The sequence below is a fragment of the Oncorhynchus mykiss genome, chromosome 9 (genome assembly GCF_013265735.2).
Source record: "Oncorhynchus mykiss isolate Arlee chromosome 9, USDA_OmykA_1.1, whole genome shotgun sequence".
In the NCBI taxonomy this organism is placed as follows: domain Eukaryota; kingdom Metazoa; phylum Chordata; class Actinopteri; order Salmoniformes; family Salmonidae; genus Oncorhynchus; species Oncorhynchus mykiss.
The window spans coordinates 26,898,305-26,924,115 of record NC_048573.1 but is presented as its reverse complement, the minus strand read 5'-3'; the positions used below and the strand labels follow the sequence as shown (position 1 = coordinate 26,924,115).

Genomic DNA, 25,811 nt, shown 5'->3' with positions numbered 1-25,811 from the left:
ATCACACACTCTGTGATGTCGCTCTCGACCTCCCTTGGAGTTGGGGAGCTGGAGAAACAAGTATTTTTAGTATCATCACACCCTCAGGATCAAAAATATAGTTCTAGGGGATATACTGTATTTTCTCTTCTCTATGGATATCTGGAGCCCTCTTCTATTTCATACACCACGGTACGTATCAAACTAATACACAAGGGGAAACATGAAACTATTCATGTGACTGTATTTACTTGGCATTGCACGATTGAACCTGTTCATTTGCATTTTTACACATTAGTCATTTATCAGACACTCTTATCCAGAATGGATATATGTGCATACACGTTCCGACATTTTCAAACGCCATGCTCTACCAACTAAACCAAATGGGACTGCTCAATAGGTTTAGAGAATTTCTATGATTTTCGCAATTCCTATTCTTGATTTATTCGAGTGCATTACCTTCAATTCAATACGAAATTATACCCTCTCTAGTGGCCAGGTAAGGGGCCAAGAATAGCAGACAGGGTCAACTGGTGTGTGAGTGTGTGTGTGTGTGTGTGTGTGTGTGTGGGGGGGTCCTGGGTAAATGTGTGTCACAGCGAAAATCCTATCACATCAATACCACATCGACATCCCCTCTCCAACCTCCTGCATGCCTCAACTAAGGAGGCCAATTTTCTCTCTGTCTGCCTCCCTCATTCCTGTTCTCAGCCTATTTTCTTCAACCGCTTCAGTCAGACAAGGGCCATTCTGGAAGGTTAGAGGAAGTTCAGTTCTCTTCTTAACCCATCACTTCTCGGCCCCTAAAGAACAATGATTCCTCTGATCTATGTGTGACTGTTGTGTACCTGTTCTTCCTCCTCTGCCTGGGGTTCACGAGGGTATCCGTGCTCTAGCACTCACCTCATTTCCCAGGGCACGGCAGCAGGGCCCATTAGCGTTAGCGCTAAACGCTAGCTGCCACCGTGACCGTGCAGCAGAATGACCAAACTGGAGGGAAAATGTTTCACTGCTTTACCAAGGTTCCGCTGGCTGGTCAAGCGTGTTGTCATAACTGGTCGGTGTGCTGTCGGAAACAAAATTTGGATGTGTCCTCAGACTAAGTTTTTATTATTTCAAATGAAATCTTATTTTTGATGTGCTAAATATTGTGCTTTGACCTTTTTCCATTTTTACCATCTTAAAATGTTGTTCTTGTTTTCACGGATCACTGTAATAACTCAAAAGAAAATGTACAAACATTGGTTCCCACCACATGAATACTTTACAAAATACGACTGTCACGGCCGTCCTCCTCTTCGTCTGAAGAGGAGAGGCGAGAAGGATCAGAGGACCAATATGCGGCGTGGTAAGTGTCCATGGTAAAATCTTTAATAAAGAAAGACTGAACACTATACAAACGAGTAACAAAAACAATAAACCAAATTCGACCGTGAAGCTACAAAATGAGACCTGTGCTGAAACAAGCCATCAACATAGACAATCACCCACAAACAAACAGTGCAACCCAGGCTACCTAAGTATGATTCTCAATCAGAGACAACTAATGACACCTGCCTCTGATTGAGAACCATACTAGGCCGAAAACATAGAAATGCCCCAAAACATAGAAAAACAAACAGACTGCCCACCCAACTCACGCCCTGACCATACTAAATAAGTACAAAACAAAGGAAATAAAGGTCAGAACGTGACAGTACCCCCCCCCCCAAAGGTGCGGACTCCGGCCGCAAAACCTTGACCTATAGGGGAGGGTCTGGGTGGGCGTCTGTCCGCGGTGGCGGCTCTGGCGCGGGACGCGGACCCCACCTCATCATTGTCTTAGTCCGCCTTATTGTCCGCCTCCGTGGCTTTCTCAGCATGACCACCCCTCTCAATGACCCCACTGGACAGAGGGGCAGCTCGGGACAGAGGGACAGCTGCTCGGGACAGAGAGACAGCTGCTCGGGACAGAGAGACAGCTGCTCGGGACAGAGAGACAGCTGCTCGGGACAGAGAGACAGCTGCTCGGGACAGAGAGACAGCTGCTCGGGACAGAGAGACAGCTGCTCGGGACAGAGAGACAGCTGCTCTGGGCAGAGGGGCTCCGGCAGAGGCGCCGGACAGGCGGGAGGCTCCGGCAGAGGCGCCGGACAGGCGGGAGGCTCCGGCAGAGGCGCCGGACAGGCGGGAGGCTCCGGCAGAGGCGCCGGACAGGCGGGAGGCTCCGGCAGAGGCGCCGGACAGGCGGGAGGCTCCGGCAGCGGCGCCGGACAGGCGGGAGGCTCCGGCAGCGGCGCCGGACAGGCGGGAGGCTCCGGCAGCGGCGCCGGACAGGCGGGAGGCTCCGGCAGCGGCGCCGGACAGGCGGGAGGCTCCGGCAGCGGCGCCGGACAGGCGGGAGGCTCCGGCAGCGGCGCCGGACAGGCGGGAGACTCCGGCAGCGGCGCCGGACAGGCGGGAGACTCCGGCAGCGGCGCCGGACAGGCGGGAGACTCCGGCAGCGGCGCCGGACAGGCGGGAGACTCCGGCAGCGGCGCCGGACAGGCGGGAGACTCCGGCAGCGGCGCCGGACAGGCGGGAGACTCCGGCAGCGGCGCCGGACAGGCGGGAGACTCCGGCAGCGGCGCCGGACAGGCGGGAGACTCCGGCAGCGGCGCCGGACAGGCGGGAGACTCCGGCAGCGGCGCCGGACAGACAGGACCACCTGCAGGGAGGAGACAGAGAGACAGCCTGGTGCGTGGGGCTGCCACAGGTACCACCAGGCTGGGGAGCCCTTCAGGAGGCTTGGGGTTAGGAGGAGGCACCTGAAGGACCGGGCTGTGGGGGAGCACCGGAGCTCTGGTGCGCAACCTTGGCACCACCTCCCCAGGCTGGATAACCACTCTAGCCCGGACCCTCCAGAGTGCAGGCACAGGTTGAACCGGGCTGTGGGTAAGCACGGGAGATCTAGTGCTTACTACACGCACCTCTCCCTTAGGCTCCATTCCCACATTCGCCCGGCACGAGCGGAGCGCAGGCAGAGGACGCACTGCACCCTCCCAGCGCCCCGGAGACACAGCACGCAGAGCCGGCGCAGGATACCCTGGACCTAAACTGCGTACCGGCGACCAGACCCGCTGAGCAGGCACCATACGCCCTGGCTCGATGCCCGCACTCGCATGACACTCTCGGGGGGCTGTCCTATAGCGCACCGGGCTATGGCCACGTACTGGCGACACTGTGCGCTTAACCGCATAACACGGTGCCTGCCCAGTATCGCGCTGCTTATAATAAGCACGAGGAGTGAGCGCAGGTCTGCTACCTGGCTTAGCTCCACCCCTCGTGTGCCCCCCCCCAAAAAAAATGTGGGGCTGTCTCTCGTACCTGTCGCACTGCCGTGCTGCCTCCTCATATCGCCGCCGCTCAGCTTTCGCTGCCTCCAGCTCTGCTTTGGGGCGGCGATATTCCCCAGCCTGTGCCCAGGGTCCCTCTCCGTTCAGTATCTCCTCCCATGTCCAGGAGTCCTGTGATACCGGCCGCTGTTGTTGCTGCTGCTGCTGCTGCTGCTGCTGCTGCTGTCGTCGCTGTTTTCTACCACGCCGCTTGGTCCTTGGTTGGTGGGTGATTCTGTCACGGCCGTCCTCCTCTTCGTCTGAAGAGGAGAGGCGAGAAGGATCAGAGGACCAATATGCGGCGTGGTAAGTGTCCATGGTAAAATCTTTAATAAAGAAAGACTGAACACTATACAAACGAGTAACAAAAACAATAAACCAAATTCGACCGTGAAGCTACAAAATGAGACCTGTGCTGAAACAAGCCATCAACATAGACAATCACCCACAAACAAACAGTGCAACCCAGGCTACCTAAGTATGATTCTCAATCAGAGACAACTAATGACACCTGCCTCTGATTGAGAACCATACTAGGCCGAAAACATAGAAATGCCCCAAAACATAGAAAAACAAACAGACTGCCCACCCAACTCACGCCCTGACCATACTAAATAAGTACAAAACAAAGGAAATAAAGGTCAGAACGTGACAACGACAGCTAACACTATACCATGGTCTGACCACAAAATCACAAAAGCCACTAGAAAATAGATAACCCAATCCTCCATTTTAGTGATCGGGCCATTGAGTTACAGGTATGTCCCCCTGGGACGCTGTACCTCTCTCTACTCCAATTCACACACAGACATTCGCGCACACACACGCATCAGGCACACACAGACAGACACGCGCGCACACAGACACACACACACAAACCCAAATCCAATCACCACGGCAACACTACCCTGGAACACTACAACACTCTGAGGGTTAGACACACACACACACACACAACAACTGCACTGTAAGCAGCTTCTGCCTGCTACAGCCTGTCTGAGCTATCTGGCCCTTATATCTATGCCCTATCTCTCCGGTTAAGAGGCTGAGCGCTGGGGGCATGTGGATCACATATAGAGCATTCCATAAGGGGTCTGATGATAATCAGGCCGCAAGCGATAATGCAGACACAGATCTCATTCACTTGCCCTATACAACAACATGGGGCGGGCAAAATATGCTTCACGCCAATAGTACTCAGTACTAGCGCTTCACTCCATGGCTCCATGGCTTCTATGGCTTCTTCCAAGGCAGCTCAGCAGAGAACATTACAGAATGATTAAAAACTAAGCGCTGCTTCGAATTATCGCTTCAATTTTCTTCTCTCTCCATGCTGTGTGGGTAAGATGTTCTCGGGGCAATTTGGGCACAGCGTGTGTGAATGGCGGAGTTGTTTGGACACAAATATTTCTTGTTTTCAATAATGTTCTTGTTTGTAGTGAGAAGGAGTGATGGGAGAAGATGGAGAAGCGGTTGCCAATATGGAGGTGACCTAAATTCACCACGGACACTTCAATCTGATCCAGAAGGGAGATATTAGCAAGAACATGTGTGTGTGTGTGTGTGTGTGTGTGTGTGTGTGTGTGTGTGTGTGTGTGTGTGTGTGTGTGTGTGTGTGTGTGTTAGAGTGTGTGTGTGTGTGTGTGTGTGTGTTAGAGTGTGTTTTGAAGTGTGCCTGTTAGAGTGTGTGTTAGAGTGTGTGTGTGTGTGTGTGTTAGAGTGTCTGTATGTGTTAGAGTGTGTGTGTGTGTGTGTGGTGTGTGTGTGTTAGAGTGTGTTTTGAAGTGTGCCTGTTAGAGTGTGTGTTAGAATGTGTGTGTGTGAGTGTGTGTGTGCTAGTGTGTGTGTGTTAGAGTGTGTGTTTGACATTTAATGTGTGGATGCACGAATTGTATCTACGTACAGTATGTGGCCACCAGCATGTGTTCCAAGACATATCATCCTCTGTGCCATTCCAAGGGTGCCAGAGAGGTAGGCAGACACACCACAACCAGGTCCCACTTAAGAAAACAAATCCCTTGCAATATAATCACTCACACAGGCCCACAACGAGTAAAACCCTCCTCTTAGTTTGACAGGCTAAATCTGCAGTATTAATCCCTAGAGAGAAGCCTAGTGTTTGGGGACCGGGGCCCAGAGTTAAGTCCCTGCCTCTGGGGCTCTCGTAAGAGAGGGTGCCCTTAGGGTCTGATACTGAGATCCCCCCCCCCCCCCCCCCCCCACACACACACACACACACACACAAAGAGAGAGACAGACAGACAGACACACAGACAAACATCTCCTCCATACTATTGCAGAGTAGCTCTGCTAATTGTGGGGAGAGTGCCGTGAGTATGTCCCTTTTATCTTGCATTCACATCCACTCCCCAATCACGGTGCTCCCTCCTAAATTGCTCACTCTGAGAGCCAGCCCCATCACTCTTCTGCTGACTGTTCTTTCTAATGCAACAGGAGAGCGGCAGCATTGCCACGCTTCTATCTTCATCTTTCACAAGGACAAGTCTCTTATGTTTTTCCCTTATGAAAACAACCATCGCTGAGTGATAGGGAGGGAGAGGGAGAGAGAGAGAGGTTATGTTATGTGTGGCCTCTTGAGGGTGATTCTGGGATAGCGCCCCTGCTTGACCTGCACTGAACTCTGGGGGATTGAGTCCAAGTTAACTACAAAACATGATGTTCTGGGGGTTTTGGTGTGACAAGGCATGCTGATGTCACATTGTGATAGGGAGAGGGAGCGGGAGAGAGAGAGCGAGAGAGAGAGAGGGAGGTAGTTGGAGAAATAGAGGTAGAAGAGCTTGGGAGATGGATAAAGAGGGGAGAGAGAGGGGGCAGAGGGAGGGATAGAGAGAGAGAGAGGGATAGAGGGAAAGAAGGGAAGAGAAGGGAAGAGAGAAGGGTGTAGTGTAGTGGCGCAGATGGTAACAGGATAGGGGAAAATGGAGGCCGTTTGTGTACAGCGCAGGACACTGTTAAAACTCACTGACAAGTTGAATGCTCCTGTTGTTTTAAAGAGCGACTTACCCTCAAAAGCAACTAATCCTTTTGAAAGTTGACTATGTGGCATCGATATGAGTCAGAAACATTTATTCTAGTGTCCAAATTGACTACAAAGTGTGAATAGGATAATTTTGGTCATGAAGTCAGTCTCAGTTTGGAACCTCAGTGCATCACAAGAAATCATGCCCGCTTTTGCCAAGCTCCACGTGCAAATCGTCCCTCCACCCACTTCGATTCCCTTCATTGAATGGGGCTCCGTTGTTTCATCACCCCCAATGTGTTCAAAGGATCACAGGCCCTATACTTATTGACCATGCCTCCACATCCAAAGTTCTATGGTTTGCATGCCCTGCCGAAGGACCCTAGTATGCGGAATAGGAGTTTGGAGTTTGTCGGTCCCCAAGTCCGCACCAGTAAATGCTAGCTTGGTTATCTAACGACCGGTGGTGGTGAGTATAACCAGAGACACTGGAATATAATGACCTCTCTGGTATAACTTAGCTAACAACGTTACATATTGTTACATACTGGTTAGGTAGGTAGTTATAGTTTGATAAATCGAAGGAAGCTAGTTAAGGTTATCTAGCGAGGCAGGCTAGCGAATGTTTTATCTAATGTTAGCATAGCTAGCTAGCTACTTCATTATAACTTAGTCAGGTCATAGCTCGTACACGTTGTTTGTGTATTGTCTAGGTACTGCTGGTTATTTAACTTTATCATTTGATAATGCTAGTGAGGCAGGCTAGCTAAATATAGGCTAGCTAACGTTAGCTAGCTAGCTAATGTTAGCCTACAAGTTGGCTTTACATGTTAGTTAGTGTATTCTGTATTGTCAAGGGTAAAACTAAATAATGGTGGTAGCTAAGTCCTGTCTGAGAGGGAGACACTCTAGACCCAAACTGTTATAGACCTATATCCATCCTGCCCTGCCTTTCCAAAATCTTCGAGAGCCAAGTTAATGAATCTCACCGTACCTTTTCCACTATGCAATCTGGTTTCCGAGCGGGTCATGGGTGTACCTCATCCACGCTCAAGGTCCTAAACCGATATCATAACCACAAATGAAATGTGACCATACTTTAACATTCATATATCATCAAATCAAAACCTTTACAGCCTATATAGCATTTTAGAAGTCATCAAGAGTTCTGGTTTTCATTTCTCCCCAGGATTCAACTAAAAACAGACAATACATATACAGTGCCTTGCGAAAGTATTCGGCCCCCTTGAACTTTGCGACCTTTTGCCACATTTCAGGCTTCAAACATAAAGATATAAAACTGTATTTTTTTGTGAAGAATCAACAACAAGTGGGACACAATCATGAAGTGGAACGACATTTATTGGATATTTCAAACTTTTTTAACAAATCAAAAACTGAAAAATTGGGCGTGCAAAATTATTCAGCCCCCTTAAGTTAATACTTTGTAGCGCCTGGACTTTGACTTTGACTTGGCCATTCTAACACCTGGATATGTTTATTTTTGAACCATTCCAGTGTAGATTTTGCTTTATGTTTTGGATCATTGTCTTGTTGGAAGACAAATCTCCGTCCCAGTCTCAGGTCTTTTGCAGACTCCATCAGGTTTTCTTCCAGAATGGTCCTGTATTTGGCTCCATCCATCTTCCCATCAATTTTAACCATCTTCCCTGTCCCTGCTGAAGAAAAGCAGGTCCAAACCATGATGCTGCCACCACCATGTTTGACAGTGGGGATGGTGTGTTCAGGACTGTGTTGCTTTTACGCCAAACATAACGTTTTGCATTGTTGCCAAAAAGTTCAATTTTGGTTTCATCTGACCAGAGCACCTTCTTCCACATGTTTGGTGTGTCTTCCAGGTGGCTTGTGGCAAACTTTAAACGACACTTTTTATGGATATCTTTAAGAAATGGCTTTCTTCTTGCCACTCTTCCATAAAGGCCAGATTTGTGCAATATACGACTGATTGTTGTCCTATGGACAGAGTCTCCCACCTCAGCTGTAGATCTCTGCAGTTCATCCAGAGTGATCATGGGCCTCTTGGCTGCATCTCTGATCAGTCTTCTCCTTGTATGAGCTGAAAGTTTAGAGGGACGGCCAGGTCTTGGTAGATTTGCAGTGGTCTGATACTCCTTCCATTTCAATATTATCGCTTGCACAGTGCTCCTTGGGATGTTTAAAGCTTGAGAAATCTTTTTGTATCCAAATCCGGCTTTAAACTTCTTCACAACAGTATCTCGGACCTGCCTGGTGTGTTCCTTGTTCTTCATGATGCTCTCTGCGCTTTTAACGGACCTCTGAGACTATCACAGTGCAGGTGCATTTATACGGAGACTTGATTACACACAGGTGGATTGTATTTATCATCATTAGTCATTTAGGTCAACATTGGATCATTCAGAGATCCTCACTGAACTTCTGGAGAGAGTTTGCTGCACTGAAAGTAAAGGGGCTGAATAATTTTGCACGCCCAATTTTTCAGTTTTTGATTTGTTAAAAAAGTTTGAAATATCCAATAAAATATCCACTTGTTGATTCTTCACAAAAAAATACAGTTTTATATCTTTATGTTTGAAGCCTGAAATGTGGCAAAAGGTCGCAAAGTTCAAGGGGGCCGAATACTTTCGCAAGGCACTGTAGGCCTTGAGTTTCAAGCGTTGGTTGAAATGAAATGTTCAAGTTAACAGTTAATATGTTGGATTGTATCCATCTCTACAACAAATCTAAGTAAGGGAACTCCCCCCTTAAATGGACAAAAATGAATGGGAACATATTGGCACTCTAACAACCATATACACGGTGTCCAATACCACTCAATTGGACGTTGTTTCATTCAAAGTTGATTGCAAATGCCATATGGCAAATGCCAAATGTAACACTGCAAAAATCCAACAAATGAGGAGTGCGCTCCACCGTAATTTTTCATATTGCAAATGTAACACAAGTAAAGACCCAAGAGTAAAATTTTGAAAAATGTAAAAAAAAAATCTAAAATGTATCACCCCCTTAAAAAAGTGCTTTCTGTATGAACATACTTTTGTCATATTTAATTATCATATATTTTTTTTTACTTGTCCATAAGGCACATGCTTTGTCCATTGGCAATATGATTTCATAGGAAGTCAAAAGTCACTTTTTTGTGGGGAGCCAAATGCCATAAGAAATGTCCAAATGCAATATGAAAGATTTGAAAGTGCCAAATCAGGATGTTATATCCATTTGCCATGTACCATCAATGGAATTCGGTTTACAAACCCAAAGGTCAGTGAACCATTTATACTGCCAAAATTATATAGAGCACTATGTTAAGCCGTGAATCAACCTAGATGGTCTATTTGTCATGTATGATGAGGGAGAAGTGGGACTGTTGTTTTTTAACGATTTTTTGAAAAATGTCCAATATGACAAAGGGCTGACTATTGGATAGGCATGGGTGGGGGTGCTCCCTAACCAACCGTGGACCCCTTGCTACCCCGTAATGGCATTAAAAACCATTTTAAAAATGTGCTCCTGGTAACCTGTTCCAATCACCAGATGCACAGCTGTGCATTTGCAATATTTTTCAACGTGCATTTACCATCACGAATTTGACATGCTCAAAAATTCTGCAGAAATGTCAAAAATGACTGGCCTGATGAACTAGGGATGGCCGTGCAGTGATAGTGGTTCCTTTCCATCGGTCGTTGTGTTGATTTCATCATGTCCATTTGGTGATGGTACCTCACTGTTTAAACATATTGCAAATGGACAAAAGTCAGCCAGCAATTCACCGTCCATCGGTCAATTAGATATCATTCTGACACCAAACTGATACAAACTGACCCCACACCCACTTTTTCCAACTCATTTAGAAGCCAACTATCACATATTCAGAGCTGGCCCAAAATTCTCAGCGCCTTCTGTTCAAACCATTATAAAAACATAAAACATGTAGTTACGTTCTAGCTGCGGGTCCAGTTCAGACATTATGTGTAGACCTAGCAGAGGTGACCCCGAATCCCAAGTTTCAGTTCGATAGGTCATTTGGAGCCCCAGTAGCGACCTTAATTGGTGTTGAAAATCCAAATTTCTGGGCATTGCTATGGGGTCCTTGAATGAGCTATCAGACAGAAATGTAAACACCTTCTTTTAACTGTTAAGGGTTAATGCCACACGGTCAATGATAGGCTTGCACAGATTGGGAGGACCCCAGGAACGTTCCTGAGGTCAAATTCAATTTAGGGCCAGGCTTCATTTTGGGCCTACTTTTTCTCATGGTCGCTGCGCTTAAAGCTATGGTCAAGCGGGGCATCTCGTTGAACTCGGCACAGCCTAGAGATTATGGTAATGCAATTGCAGGCTCTGAGTGTCTTTAAGCGCCGCACTTTGTCACTCCATCCTTGCTGTGTGTGTGTGTGTGTGTGTGTGTGTGTGTGTGAGAGAGCTTTTCTTTGATATCTGTTGGGAGAAATGACTGATTTACAGTTCATGAGGGTTGCCTAATAACACAGACCTTTTTAATCCTTCGAAACAGCACCTATGAGACGATTTTAATGCACTTCCGGTTTACACAGGAAGTTGAAAGTGAACACATATCCTCCTTTGGGTAGGCACTTATAGAATATTGAGTTTTAAGTCTTTATGTTAAGAACTGAGTTATTTACAGAGGGTTGAATGAGTGTGTGTTATTTCAGAAAATCACAGAAATCTCACAGAGCTCGGAAACACACTTCAATTTTTTTTGTCTGAACACGCTGCAACTGGATCTGTAACTTTTATTTTAAAAAACACCTTTTATTGAACATCACCAATTTGACATTGTACGATTTCTCTTAAATTACGATAGATAAATGGCTGGTTCTTTTTTTATTGACACCGTAGGTTCATTTACTTTGACATGAAGTGGAAAAATTAGCGCTCTATTTTCATTTTTGACCTTTGATCCCAGAATTATGGCCATAACTCAAAAACCGTTGAGGCCTCGACGCCATCTTGTTCGGGGCCAACTGCCCATTATGCCAAACCTATGCTCACCAAGTTTCATCTTTAAAGTCTTGATTGGTGATGTTTTGTACATTTGCAATATGATTCCATTCGCCCTCTTGTGGGATTTACCACGACAGAGGAAACATTTTATGAAACGGAAACCGAATGTCCGAGAGACTTCGTTTGATGACTTCCTGGAAGATCCGGCCCTGATCCGGCCCTGTCCGTGAATTTTAGAAACGTTGGCGGACGTCTAGTACATTTGCAATGTGGACTTTCTCACTAATCATATGGCGAATGTCAAAATGTTCCCTTAAGGTATGTTAATAAAGAATACGACTAAATCAAATCCAATTAAACTTTATGTGCAGTTAAATGTAACTAAATGTAATCAAAAATGTAATCTACGTCATCCCCAAAAGTAATTATTCATCATAAGAGGGCCCATAAACAATAACTAGTAATGTTGCGTATGCCAAGGTAGGTTCATATCTCACCTTTCTGGTAAAAATAGTTATAAATTGCTGAGACGTAGTTAATTTTTAGGACACAAGCTCAAGTACACAATACAAATATGATACAAATCATATTTTATATGACATATTTCATATTCAACAAAACGGTATGAATATGGCTTGAAATTGCTCACATGCTGTCTAAATTCCATATAATTCAATTATAATACGAATAACTATAAGATTTCAACTTCCTTTTAACTGAAAAACACATATTTGTATGTTTAGTGTTAGAAAAATGTTGCATATTGTCTAAAGGTTTCTCTTGATCAAACCGTCTGCCCCCATAGCTGTGAAAGTCTCACAGAGCTCTATCTTGGCATCCTGAGCTTGTCAGGAACTCGCCTTTCATCTAATCGCCTTTCATACTAATCCCTCTATCACGAACATAAAGTGTTTTTTTGTTTAAAATATATGAATTATTTTTGGCTATATATCGATCTCTGAATGTACTACAGTGATAAAATCACTCCCCCCTGCTGCGCTACGATGTATGGATTGCAGGCATGTGCTTTGTCAGTGGCTGTGACGTAGGGTTCAGCTGGGAGTTGATAGACGGTCGGAGAGAATGAAATGGCAGGAGGGACATCCCAGCTTCAACTGGTTTCAGAAATGACATCCTACGTCCCACAAGCTCAGAAATATTACTGTGTCCATGGGAACCAGGGCTATCGCTCAATGCAAGCCATAAACAGGGGACTTTAAATCTAAGAGGTTTTAAATAAAGTTTGATTTGATTTAGTCCAGTGCCGTATATTCATGGATGCCAAGGGAAGCCAGGCTTCCCCAAAAAATGTAAAAAAAAAAAAAAAAACGAAACTATTTATCTTTCGTCTCTGTGTTCCATAAATGTCCTTAATTTCCCAAGAGGCTGAATGTGTCTCACTGGAGAAAGCATTTGAGCGAACCAAACAGTGCCCTCCAGTCTCAGTGTGTGTATTCCATCTATCTGATGCTGTCTGGTCAAAAAACATTATGACACTGTTGTTGCCCGTAGCATTGAATGCAAGGAAAGCCCGCGAGCATTTGGTCTCCCCTGATAAAAAATAAATAAAGTAATATTAGCCAATCAGCGTTGAGCTAAACTGAGTGAGCTCAGCTGTGCATGTTCCTGGCACATCATTGACAGAAAAAAACTTGTTGCAGCTCATTGTGTTGTTGTCCTCCGGTGGCTAGCTAGCTAGCTAGAATCTGTTCTTTCCGAGCAATGGATGGAGATAGGGATGTGGACTTGTGCTTTTACTTAATTCTCCGTGCCGGCCAATGATTATAACAGTGATTCTGATCCAACTATTAATTCATACATTGTGCCCCTGGTCTGAGAGGATGGAAGTTCAATATGTAGCTAGATGTAGAAGGCTAATGTTAACTAGCTGGCCTGCTAGTGAGCTAGCATTTTAGCCAGGTAGCCTAGGACAACAAAAATGAAAAATGTGTACTGTATGACAGAGTCATAAACAGTTTAGGATACATGAACAAGGAGGATGGCACTGGCATTTCTCTACAAGAGTGTCAACAGGTTTGCACACTATATTTAGCTTATGTTGATTGGACTAAATCGTTTTTGGTATCTTTCAGTTGTCACTGTATTAGACTAAGCATAGGTGATTAGATTATGTTTATGTCACGCCCTGGCCTTAGTTATCTTTGTTTTCTTTATTATTTTGGTTAGGTCAGGGTGTGACATGGGGGTTTTATGTGTTTTGTCTTGTCTAGGGGTTTGTTTGTTTATGGGTCTGTTTCCTGTCTAGGTAAATTGTATGTCTATGGTTGCCTAGATTGGTTCTCAATTAGATCCAGCTGTCTATCGTTGTCTCTGATTGGGAACCATATTTAGGCAGCCATGTTCTCTGGGTATTTTGTGGGTGATTGTTTCCTGTGTTAGTGTTTGTGCCACACGGGACTGTTTCGGTTAGGTCACGGTTATTGTTTTTGTATTCAGGTTGAGTTTTTCTTATTAAAAACCATGGACACCTACCACGCTGCGTATTGGTCCGATCCTTGTTTTACCTCTTCAGAGGAAGAGGAGGAAATCTGCCGTGACAGTTGAAACGTCGTGCTGGGACAGTGGCGGCAACACCCCTTTTCTTTGAGACTTGCGGTAACTCTCCATGGTTCTAAATCAATAGTTGTTTAACTTGATTGACCATGTTGTAGGTCATGTAACTGTTTGTTACATGCAGTATGTTTTTTTGGACTCCCCCCGACAGATGTTGCTCTCCGGTTTTGTGATAAAACAAAGGTGTGGTTGAATTTATTCTGCCACTGTGTCTTATTTTCTCAGCCTTAGGCCTATATATCACAGCGAAAAGGGATATGAACTAACAGGTTATAGACCAAACACAATTATCACAACACAGGTTGTAATATGGCATTTTTGGAGGAGACTTGGATTCCCCAGTGATTTTACCAACGCACCGCTACTGATTTAGTACCATTCCCTTAACTTCGATTTTTGGTTGACATGGAGATGTGAATCCAACATATAAATTGTTCATTTGTAGACAAACTGGATATTGAATTGTTGTCACGATGTGCGCAACTGGTTGAAGGTAAGTCAGGTGCAGGAGAGCAGAGATGGGTGATGACAGGCGCACTTTATTCATGCCCAAGGAAAACAGCGATAACGCCCAAAGTACACAAACGGTACAATAAACAAAACACACAGGTCAAACACATACCCGGCGCAAACCAGCCTGATACGAACCACACATAACAAACAATTCCACACACAGACATGGGGGGAACAGAGGGTAATATACATTTGAGGAAAACACTTGCGGAAAACCAAGACAAAACAAATGAAAAGTGGAGGGGAGATGGCTAGAAGACCGGTGACGTCGGCCGCCGAACGCCGCCCGAACAAGGAGAGAGACCGACTTCAACGGAAGTTGTGACAAATGTGTTTGGTTGTCAACGCAACAAAATATAATTTGAAGGGCATGTCTTCTACTTAGAAAGTGGATTCACGTCTCCATCTCAAATAAAAAGTTGAAGAATCCGAATAAATCAAACCTAACTTTAAATGAAATTGAAATAAAGTTTGACTTGATTTAGTTCCATTCTTTAACTTTGATGTTTGGTTGAGACAGAGACGTGAATCCAATCCAACAAACCAATGTCGACAAGTTAACAAATCATATGTTGGATTCACGTCGCCAACTAAACCAAAAATAAAAGATTAGGATCAAGCCAGTGGCTCAGATGAAAGTACCCAAGAACTAGATACATCTCTTTAAATGTTGATATTTGGTTGCGTTGTCAACTTAACACAATTGAATATTACTTTTGTAATAGCCTAAACTATTGGCTATTTACTGTATCTTACAAACTTATGTAATAGTATTTACACATCCATGGCCACATTTTGAGTTTACTGTAACTAATTGTCTTATGTAATTATAGAAAACGTGCACGATCAGCATAGCATGCAAAGGTTGCAGGTCTTTGGAAATCTTCACAATTGCTTTAATACTCTGCACAGAATCACTAACAGCATTAATCACTTGCACCATGTACTTTTAATGTGATCTCAACTGCAATCCAGGTCATTTGGTTGTGCTATTAGATGAAGCACGGTGATAACACATTAAGTTGTTGTATAAATACAAAATATCTGACATTGTATTGCCATTTGAACTTGGTTGAGCTTTTAAATGTTTGAAAGCACAGTGACAACACGTTTAGATGACAACTAAGCCAAAAATCAGTCATTGTTTTTCCATTGGAATTTGGTTGTGCTTTTAGATGGTTGAAAACAGAGTGAAAACAGTTTGGGATTTCAAAAAACTTCTGTCTGTCCTTTTTTGAGTGGGTGAACAAAGGTTGAAATCGCATTGATCAACGTCTCAACCAAAAATGACCAGAATGTCCACGTTCAACTGACATGGTGAGCTCAGTGGGAAGCGCCTTCATTGCCACATGGTGAAGTCTTGGCAAGACCCAAGTCAATAGTTATGTTCAACCTCACTAGGCAGCCAAGCAGTGAGTGACCAAACCAGAAGAAAAACACTACTGCATATGTAGTATAGCTACTCTGTGTCTACGGTCCACTACGCGTCCACCGATGCGTGGTTCAAAGTCACCGAGGAGGGAGAACGGGAGACAGGGAAAGAAGGAGAGAGATAGGGAGGGAGATGTTAACAATGCAAACATTGGACTCCAGAAGCCCTGTTTATTCCCACTGAAGCCAAGGAGCATGAAACACATTGCACTCTACTCCCTAACGTCACTTCACAAGCTACCCAAAGTCGTTATTGGGATGTTTTCAAGCTCTCACTCTCGGTCTCTCTCTGTGGCTTGAAAGGATGAAGAAAGAGAGAGAGGGGGGAGCAAGAGACAGAGTTAGAGAGGTTATGTTATGTGTGGCCTCTTGAGGGTGATTCTGGGATTGCGCCCCTGCTTGATCTGCACTGAACTCTGGGGGATTGAGTCCTAGTCAACTACAAAACATGATGTTCTGGGGGTTTTGGTGTGACAAGGCATGCTGAGGTCACATTCTTTATATACCCATGCCTTGCGCTACTGTAGCTACTACCTATTCTGAGCTCTGCCAAATTTCCACAGCAGCGCATTGAAACAGAGATGGCCCAGAAACTAAATCAAGAAAAATAGCTGAGGGTACTGTTAGAGCATCCGACCAACTAACCCCCTCCCTAAAAATAAAATCTGGTACTCTATAGTCATTCTAAATGTAAAAGTTTGGAGTGGGTGCTGGTTGATTGTTGTTTCTTACCAATGACTATCCAAGAAAATATATTAAAAAAGGTTACCCTTAAGAGGTTAAAAAACACATTTGCTGCTGTGTCGGCTTATTTATTTATTCCCTCTACGTATATCAACAGTAGGTGAAAGGAAACAGATGAAACGGAATTAAACATAAGTTGGAGGAGAGAATAACCGTAGATTTGTTTGTATAGTCTGTGTGTGTGTACACAAGTTGTGTGTGTGTGCTTGTCTGTGCGTTTCTGTGTGTGTGCTTGTGAGTACGCGCTTACATTTGTGAGTACGCGCTTTTACATCCTCTTTATATGACGGCACAATGGAGGATGAAACATAATACCTTGTTGCCACAGCTACACCTGCTCCATCTACAGCTGTGTCGACCTACAGGACCTACACCAAGGAAATTCAAAATGGCACTCGGCTATACCTCCTCCACCTATCACTAAAAACACACCAAACAATACATTTCAATTAATTATTCCGCAAAATGTGACATTTGCCTCTTTTGTTATTATACCTCCATATTTTGAGTAAGGGAGTAATGCCACAACCCAATTTCCACCAGAATCTGACATTTGGTTCGAGAAAACAACAGATCAGTAATCATTTCCACATTTCAAGCTATGGCAGAAACAACGTGAGTCCATTGGGTTTCTGACAGTTGGCTTCTGTGTCACAAACGACCCAGGATGCATTGCCACAGGTGCCACATGTTGTTGCCGTGGGTTTCCCACTGTGGTCACTTGATGAGATGGGATTCAATTTTGGCAAAATGTTGAGCTGTGTGAATGATGTGATGCACTCATTCATTAACACCTACACTGATTATAATTAGAACAAATGAATGAATATAATTAGGAGAATAGGTGGAATATTTTCACTTAGTTATACAAATCAATATATTAAGTATTATACACCCTACATGACCAAAAGTATGTGGACACATGCTCATCTAACATCTCATTCCAAAATAACGGGCATTAAAATGGAGTTGGTCCCCCCTTTGCTGCTATAACAGCCTCCACTCTTCTGGGAAGGCTTTCCACTAGATGTTGGAACATTACAGTAGGGACTTGCTTCCATTCAGCCACAAGAGCATTAGAGAGGTCGGGCACTGATGTTGGGCGATTAGGCCTGGCTGGCAGTCGGCGTTCCAATTCATCCCAAAGGTGTTCGATGGGGTTGAGGTTAGGGCTCTGTGCAGGCCAGTCAATTCTTCCACACCGATCTGGACAAACCATTTCTGTATTGACCTCGCTTGGTAAACAGGCGCATTGTCATGCTGAAAAAAGAAAGGGCCTTCCCAAACTGTTGCCACAAAGTTGGAAGCACAGAACTGTCTAGAATGTCATTGTATGCTATAGCGTTGAGATTTCCCTTCACTGGAACAAAGGGGCCTACCCCGAACCATGGAAAACAGCTCCAGACCATTATTCCTCCACTACCAAACTTTACAGTTGGCACTATGCATTGGGGCACTTCACAATAACAGCACTTACAGTTGACTGGGGCAGCTCTAGCAGGGCAGACATTTGACAAACTGAGTTGATGGAAAGGTGGCATCCTATGACAGTGTCAGGTTAAAAGTCACTGAGCTTTTTAGCAAGGTCATTCTACTGCCAATGTTTGTCCATGGAGATTGCATGGCTGTGTGCTCGATTTTATACACCTGTCAGCAATGGGTGTGGCTGAAATAGACAAATCCACTAATTTGAAGTGGTGTCCACATACTTTTGTATATACTGTATAATGTATAGTGAATATATGTATATGCAATTATCAGTAAAATACATATAGTCCTCATTATATATAATCATGCTTGGTTGCGAATATTGCTTGTTAATTGTGGCTGCAATATGGGGCAAGAAAATATGCAAATGCCTACCCATATTTCACTCTATATAAACAAACTGGCCCATAAACCCACAGCCCTCTGTAGCCCAATTCAGTTTGAATCAAAACCTATTTACAGACTGCCATCTCCTCTCTCCCCCCCTCTTCCTCCAATCCTTCCTCTTCTCTCTCTCTCTCCCTCTCTCTCCATTCCTTCCTCTTCTCTCTTTCTCTTTCAACTCTCTTTCAACTCTCTATTGTCACATTACATGAACGAGAGCAGAGCAGCAAAGTGGTGTAGCTGCAATAATCGGGGGCACAACACATTCTATTAAAAGAGCAATATCACTTGTGTTTGTGAGTTGATGGTCCATGTTTACCATGACAGAGATCGTGTTGCATATGTTCTCAAGGGTCATCAATCAGTATAAAGGTAATGCGTCAGTGACAGTACTTTGATGATGGGTGAAGCACCTTAACCAGATGGGAAGAAATGTCTACAGCAAATAGAAGTGAGTTGTTGTTCCTTCTATTGGGATAGTTCATGGCATGTGCCTGAGGGTGGCCTTGCAGTCATATATACTGTATTTGCATGCACATACACAATTCTTCTGGCTGCATGGGTACGAATCCTGTCTCCCTTCTCTCCTCGTCTCTCTGTCTCTCCATTTCATACCTGTCTCTGTCATTTAAAAGGACGAAAAGAGAGATTGCACATGGCCTCTTAGTGACTGGGCTGCGGAGACTTTGAGTGGCCTGCCCATCCTGTCAGCAACCGATATCACCCCTCTTCACTAGACACGTGGAACAATTCAACCTTATTTAACGGTTCTATAACAATGCTTATGTCCTCCTGTTAGAGAATATTCTTTCCTCTCCTTTATTGGTCCATCTGTTAGCACTGTAGATGCTTTGCTGACTTAAGTGTGTACTTCCCATGCCAGCAAAGCAAATAAAATTGAATGGAGAGGAAGAAAGAGAGATTAAACGAGGGATGGTGCAGAATCGGAGAGTGAGAATGAGCAAAGAGATTGAGAAGGACTTGCAACAGAGAGTGAATTAAAGAGAAGCGTCTTTCCCCATTCCCTTTCCACCCACTCTTTAATGTTATAGGGCGATGTTGGCTTCTGCACTTATTTGCTTTGGCGTGATAGAGCTGCACAGGAGCCCCATTGTTCACCATTGCAGGGGCTCTCTCTCACAATCTCGGAGGGGTAAAAAACAGGAGTAATAATTGCTTACGTTCGCACCCTGCGGAATCGGTGTCTCCTGTCAGCGCCAGGGACCGATCGAGGCGATATCAGATCGTGGGTCGCTCGGACTGGGGCCCGGAGGCCCCAACGCCGCAACGCAAACACTCACACTCAGCACTGCTGTCTGCAGTCACCCCCCGACGACAACAATGTGCATCACTACATTCTCCCTGGGAGACTAGCACCCACTGATCTAGATCTTGCTGGCCTGATTCTGACTAGGCCCAGAAAAAGATACACTGAGTGATTTTACTACATGGGTTCGATTCCCTTGCATCGTGTCAGTGTTCCGTTCCATTGTTTGTGTCCACCGTGATGTCGATGGGGCTATCGGGAAGCACACTGATGTTCTTCGTGCTGCTGTTTCCCGTCTGTTGCTTGAAGATGTGCGGGAAATCGAGATCCTCTCACTATGGCGAGAAAGAAGAAGAAGATTTCACTGTAAATACAAGGTTATTTAATACACTGACTGACTCAAGAGATACCTGTGTAGTAAACATATAGGACCTGACATTTGATTACAGACAAGCTCACTAAGGTATTCTGGGGTCTTACCTCCAACTATAAATAGAATGACTTACTTACTTACTTACTTACTTACTTACTTAAGCCCATCGCCCAATAAGGAGTAAGCCATCAACCTTGCCTCCACAGCGAACTCGACTTTGGGCAGTCCTCTCCATCTCATTCCACAGCCTTTCTGTAGGATGAACGCGTATGAATAAGTAGGATTAATCCTATTTTAATTGATAATATGAATCAGAATTCGGAATAAATACATCCTCAGTGCAAATAAGCCAAGGAAGGCATTGTCTTTGTGAAGAACAAGTGTCAAATCCAAGGCAAGCCAATCAGCCGGCGCACCAAGCCCACAGAGCTCCTAATATGTCAAGCTAATCATATGAAAATATGGATGGGAGGATGATATTATAATCACAATAATAATAAATAGGAAGGATGGCTTAGCAATGCCTTGCTTCTTTTTTTTGGGGGGGGGGGGGGATTACACTGCACAGTTTACTTGTTCCATTTTAGGGATGAGCAAGACTGGATAGGCCCACTGCAGAGAAGGCTCGAAACGAAACATTTCAATTCAATTAAATTCATTTTAATTAATGCAACTGGTAGGAAACAAATGGGGCCCCCAACAATGAAATGAAATTACTCCTGAGTGAAAGCTTATCAAATCAACAAAACCTTTTGACGTTGAGAATATTAAATCACAATGCCGGAAAATGTGCATTTGGTATCAGTTACACTGGGCGTTTAAAGGGGAAAGTGTATCTGAATGCCCAAATGGATTCCAAAGAGATTTGAATTTGGAGTTTACCTTTGCTTCTATTGTAATCTAATATCTGATCTGAGATATTTCTCCACATAAGGTTTAAGCAAAATATAACCACCATGAGAGTTCTACATATCCTTTATGAATATCTGTCACGTGACTGGGGGGGGGGGGGGGGGGGGGTTCTAGTATTGTTATTTCTATGTTGGTGTATTTTGTATGGTTCCCAATTAGAGGCAGCTGATTATCATTGTCTCTAATTGGGGATCATACTTAAGTTGTCCATTGTTCCCAACCTGCGGTGTGGGATATTGTTTGGGTTAGTGTGTTGAGCACTGCGGCGGTCACGGTCGTGTTATGTTTGCTGTTGTTGTGTCTTTGTGATAAAGTGTGTGGAACTCTATTCACGCTGCGCCTTGGTCCACTCCTTTCTGACGAACGTGACAAAATCCTTCAAAGTCTCCTTTAATGCATTTGAAGTATTCTTTATTTTTCTGTGTATGTATTCTCAAATGGCCTACAGCATATGGCTGCAGAATAAAACTGTAAAGGAATTTATAATACACAGGAGAACATGTTGAATATAGAAGTAGCCCTTACGCCAACATCTTTGCCCATACTGAGCTTTGCAGTTTCTTTCAACCCATAATCCTTCTTATGCCTGGCAAGTCTTTCCTTAGTGACCTTGGGATCTGTGGAAAACCCTCATCTTACTTCCCCTCTTATAGAGCCATGATCAGCCCTGGGTGATATTCTGATGGACTTTTCTATGTCTGCGCCTGCCAATTAGACTAAATAAGAGTGATTGATACTCTCCCTCTAGCTTTATTGACCGAGGGGTCGGATTTCTCTATCAAAGATGCAGGCCTCTGAATGAGACTTCTTTGACTTGCAAAAGCTATTTACTTATCCATTCATGTTATTAGACAGAAGAACATTAAAAATAACTTCAGTTCATATTTCTCTCTGGTCTGAGTCCATTGCTCTTTCAGTTCCATAGCAAAAGTTCATCATCCACCGTTATTGCTGTAAAGCTTTATATAGACACATTCTCTTACAGCTATGACAGGAAAAAGTGAATGGGGGAGATACAAAGTGACGAGAAAGTCATCAGCTGTAACAATGTGGGATACTAGTGAATCACAGACAAACTCACACGAAGACCAGACCAGATCCGGAGCAGAGCAGACCAGAACAGACAAGATCCTGAGCAGACCAGAACAGACCAGATCCGGAGCAGAGCAGACCAGAACAGACAAGATCCTGAGCAGACCAGAACAGACCAGATCCGGAGCAGAGCAGACCAGAACAGACCAGATCCTGAGCAGAGCAGACCAGAACAGATCAGATCCAGAGCAGAGCAGACCAGAACAGACCAGATCCTGAGCAGAGCAGACCAGGTCCTGAGCAGAGCAGACCAGAACAGACCAGATCCAGAGCAGAGCAGACCAGAACAGACCTGATCCTGAGCAGAGCAGTCCTGAGCAGAGCAGAGCAGAACAGATCCTGAGCAGAGCAGACCAGAACAGACCAGAACAGACCAGAGCAGGCTGAGTGGCTCTAGCCATCTAATGAGCTGCAGCCCCAGCTCATGTCTGTCAGTGGCATTATGTGTGTGTACAGTATGCGTGTGTGTGTGACAGGTAGACAGACAGACAGACAGACAGACAGACAGACAGACAGACAGACAGACAGACAGAGATGGAACTTGAGAAAGAGTTTTCTGTCAATTTCTTTATTTAACTTTACATTTTTTATACGTCTGAGTTTTGACCACATACAACTTGCAATTTTGACTCATTAAGATGCAGGACACTGACGGCAGGTCTGCTTGTTGGGCTGTTTAGCTAACTAGCTGGCTAACGAGTTTTGATTCAAATTTCATCTGGACTGCCCAACAGCTCTGCTCAAGCAAGTTGATGAACATGAATTACGTTCATCTATTTTCATGAATTGATTATAACCTGCCATTTGTTTATTGTGTTTCAGTGTATTATTTTTACAATGGCCATTGTAATTCTGCCTGTTGTCTTGTTAAAGAAAGAAAAAACACTCTCGCTCTCTCTAAGACCGCCCCACGTTTGTTCTTCCACATAAAGGGCCTAGACGTTGAATATATCGATTTTTGTCTGCCAAATTTCTTCTCCAGCTCAACCTATTATACAAATACTATTTATTGTTTATTTCTTCAATTTTTCAGTGCTGTATTTCAGTACCCCCGTATTCATAAAACAGTCCACTAAACGACTTACCATTTATGCGAATTGAACAAGCCCATTGCTGTTGAGTTTGTTCACTTTAATTAAGTGATTAGGTCACCTGCCGTTTTAAATAGGCTAGGTGTGCCAGTAGGTCGTGTGTGTCAGTTGAATGTCTTTCATAGGGCAGCCACTGTTTTTAGCTGACAATATATGAAGTTTTAACATTTTGGAACCATATTCTCAGTCGTTGTTTTAACACTTGAGGTAAGGTACATAGGCTAGCTCTTTCACAAACATAAATGTTCACAGCTAGTATGATCTTATCCGCATGACCAGAGCTACGTTTACACAGACAGACCAATTCTGATCTTTTGACCAATCAAATCAGATTTTTCCACATCAGATCTTCATCAGAGCTGATCTGATTGTTCAAAAGACTAATTAGTGGGGGGGGGGGGGGGGGGGGATCAGAATTGGTCTGCCTGCGTAAACGTAGCCATAGAAAACCGAAGGGGCTATTTCTCCAACTCCTCCCTTGCCTTGGTTGGAAGTAGACTAGCTGGGGCCGGGCGTGTCGCGGTGGGCGGGCTCCAGTGCGGTGCTGATGCTGTCTCTTCTATTCCACGGTTGCAGGTGGAACGGCTGGGCTGGGTCATTTCGCATCTGCTAGCTGGAGGAGAAAAAACAGCATTCTGATCTGCTTCATGCACTGGATAACAAAATAAGCGGCACGTCCAGGAATATTACACCGTTGAAGTCTGGAGAGTTATCGGGAAGGATTTCAGAAAGACACAAGTAAGGACTTAATTTTTTACACAATACATTTAGCTGTGGTCACAATTCCTTTGCGTCTGCGTTTTCTGATAGTGCTGCTGTGCTGGATTTGAATGTTCCAACAGCGTGACAAACATCAGAGCATGGTTATGTCAGACTATGGACCTTTTTGCTGTCGACTGACGTTCTGAAATAATGTTTTGTGTTGAAAGAGAGGCTAGAAAGTTGTCATGATAAGACACCGTTTCATTTGAGCAGAATGTATTCGTGACTGTAGGTGGAATAATGCTTAATGGGTCAATATTTTGGAGGGGATTAGACGGACCTGGCAGCGGTGTCCTTTGGGATAAACCATATCCTAAACGGGCAGACCGCTGTTATTTTTTTCTGGGTTCAGAATTTGTCACGCAGCATCTTCAGAGATTTCCCACATTGCTAATAGCTTTTTAAACGTGCATATTGCTGGTGTGGCCGAAGGGAATCGGGCGGAGGGAACATATCTCGCACTTGCATTTTTTGACCATCGCTGCGGGGTCTTGAGTTTGCAGTCCCGAAAAATTAGAAAATAAACACAGGGGAGTGAGTTGAAATGTTCACAGGGTCAGAAAAAATGTGAGGAATGTGATTACTGTGAAAATGTATACAACTTACGGTTGAAATATTACATGTGAGGATCCGAGAATCAATTGTGAGACGCGTGCGTCTTTTTATTGCCCACTCTGTCTTTAGCCTACATCCACAGAAGGCTGCTGTATCGGACCAAGTTCAGAAACATAGTCATATGCTTCTTGCTGCAGTGAATGAGACAATAATAACACTTCATCCATATTCTTCTCAGTCTATTCTCGTTATAACGATTTCTCCCTTTAGTGACACCTTTTCCAAATCGTTGAAAGGAAGCATTTATTGGTTTGATTTACTGGAGGCTCGATTTGGGTGCTCAGGAGAGAACGATTGAAGATCAAAACATGGGCTTCATTAAATTCGTTTTCATTGGCTCTCTACAATTATATTTTAAGGCTTTAATATGTTCACAACATCTTCATCAGGCCACTCGAGACCACGCATTCTCCGGTCTCTGAACCAGTGCGTTCCAATTCTGGCAGCAAAAGATGAAGATCCAACACGATTTCATTGTAGTTGCATTTACTTACAAACAGATATAGAAGATGACATAATTATAGCATGGTTTACATTTTTAATGACAAATACGCATATTTGAGAGAGTGGCATTATATGTGCAATTGCGAATGAAATGCTTTCCACCATGCCGCCATACCTTAGCCCACTGGGGTGCGTAACCGTCTAGGGCAGGAACGGTCATCTTTGATCATGGTGGGGGCCACCGGAGAGAAAAAAAATCTAGTTTTACAGCTAAATTCCTGCCATTCTACACTGTAAAAGTGTCAGCTGAACTTAACATGTTTTGTTGGCCAAAACTTGAAAATACTTAGGAACGAAAAAGGTTAGGGACACCCACAGTGCTTTTAACATTTTCAACTTGCATATTTGATGTCTCAAATATGTCAGTTTTAGACATTGTATGTTAAAATCACTGTGGGTGTCCCTAACCTTTGTTTTAAGTTTGGGCCAACTGAACAATTTTAGTTCAGGTAACACTGACAGCGAACACAATTTGCCATAGGGTGGAGAGGAATGTTTACATTTTTGAATATGATATGTGAGTGAGAGTGACTAACAAAATCAATGGGCACCCCTGGTCGGTAATTCAACCATGATTACTACAAGTTTAGATAGCTGGCCGCTAGACTAACTTACTGACGTGACGGCCATAGCAAGAGAAACGGCTGATGCACAAACAAATGCACCTTGTGTATTCTGCTTTTCAAACGGAAGTTGAGACCCCGACTGAGTTAAAAAAAAAAAAAAATTGCCCATCCCTGCCAATATCAGAAAGAGAAAAATACTGTGTTCAACGACAGTT

The 25,811-nt window shown here is 44.2% G+C and overlaps 1 protein-coding gene across 6 annotated transcripts in view; it reads left to right on the top strand.

Moving 5' to 3' along the window:
- Positions 1-23,663: 23,663 nt before the first annotated feature.
- Positions 23,664-25,811, top strand: part of LOC110531840 (neurexin-2) — a 1,034,463-nt gene continuing 1,032,315 nt past the window's right edge. For all 6 annotated transcript variants that reach the window (XM_036987703.1, XM_036987707.1, XM_036987704.1 and 3 more), the window contains exon 1: positions 23,664-23,887. The gene's annotated coding sequence lies outside the window, so the exon portion shown is untranslated. The remainder of the gene's footprint in view (positions 23,888-25,811) is intronic.